We start from the raw sequence: 1,450 nt of genomic DNA, 5'->3' as shown, positions 1-1,450 counted from the left end.
CTTGGCAAATTTCCTAGAATTTTGCGATACATTTAAAATCAATGGCATTTCTGATATTGTCATACGTCTTTGGTTATTTCCCTTTTTGTTAAGGAATAAGGCTAAACAGTGGTTGAACTCGTTACAACGAGGGTCAATCACTACTTGGGAACAAATGACCGAAAATTTTTATTAAAATATTTTCCACCGGCTAAAATAGCCAAATTACGTAATGATATCTCTTCTTTTGTACAGATGGATTTAGAAACACTTTACAATGCATGGGAGAGATACAAGGACCTTTTGAGAAGGTGCCCTCTCCATGGGTTACCACTTTGGCTACAGGTTTAAACATTCCATAATGGTCTGAATCCTTTGACTCGGCAGATGATTGATGTAGCCGCTGGAGGAACTATCAATAATAAGACACCTGAGGCGGCTTACGAATTTATTGAAGAGATGTCACTGAATAACTATCAGTGGCAAGTTATGAGAACAAAGCCGACGAAAGCAGCCGGTGTCTTCAACCTCGACGCAGTTACTATGCTATCTAACCAAGTAGAACTCTTAAATAAAAAGATTGATGGTTTGTGTGGTTCTACTCAAGTACATCCAGTGATGAAGTGCGATTCGAATGGAGGAGGAGCATGCACAGAATATCAACCCTTCAACCCTAGCATCGAGAAGGAACAAGTCCAATATATGGGTAACAATAACTCTAGATCCCAAAATAACCCATATAGTAACACTTATAATGCAGGTTGGAAGAACCATCCGAGTTTCTCGTGGGGCGGTCAGGGAAATCAAAGGCCACAACATCCTCCGGGCTTTCAACAACCACCGTACCAGTACGAAAAGAAGCCTAACCTTAAGGAAATGCTAACCAAATTCATCTCGGTGTCAGAAACTCATTTTTAGAATACTGAGATAGCACTTAAAAATCAACAAGCATCGATCCAAGGGCCTGAAACTCAGATTGGACAGCTTTCCAAGTTGATTTCTAAACGACCATAAGGTAGCTTGCCAAGTAATACAGAATCTAACCCAAGGTAGCAACTCAACGCGATTACTAGTCAATATGAGGAAGGGTTAGCCACACTTGAACCAGAACCAAGGAAAGAAACTGAGATAAGCAAAGGTAAAGGTGAGGTAGACCACAATGAGCAGAAACTGGTAAGTACAGAATACAAACCTTGTGTGCCATACCCTAATGCGACAAGGAAAGACCGCTCAAATGAACAATTTGGTAAATTCCTTAAACTCTTAAAAAAATTACATATTAACCTATCGTTTATTGAACCTCTATCACAGATGCCAAATGCAATGAAATTTTTAAGGGAGCTTTCAGTAAATAAGCAGAAGTTGGAGGAGGCTTCACATGTGAAGCTAAACGCAGTTTGCTCAGCTATTCTACAGAATAAGGTACCCAACAAATTGAAAGATCCAAGGAGTTTTACAATTCCCTGCTTAA

General features: G+C 39.7%; 1 non-coding gene across 1 annotated transcript; it reads right to left on the bottom strand.

The window, feature by feature from the left end:
• Positions 1-201: 201 nt before the first annotated feature.
• On the bottom strand, positions 202-308 carry LOC128294319 (small nucleolar RNA R71). Its single transcript, XR_008284632.1, has one exon. It is a non-coding gene; the product is annotated as a small nucleolar RNA R71 (small nucleolar RNA).
• Between the last annotated feature and the right edge of the window lie 1,142 nt (positions 309-1,450).

This window comes from Gossypium arboreum, chromosome 6, assembly GCF_025698485.1.
Source record: "Gossypium arboreum isolate Shixiya-1 chromosome 6, ASM2569848v2, whole genome shotgun sequence".
Classification (NCBI taxonomy): Eukaryota; Viridiplantae; Streptophyta; class Magnoliopsida; order Malvales; family Malvaceae; genus Gossypium; species Gossypium arboreum.
This window is presented reverse-complemented; position numbering and strand designations above follow the sequence as displayed.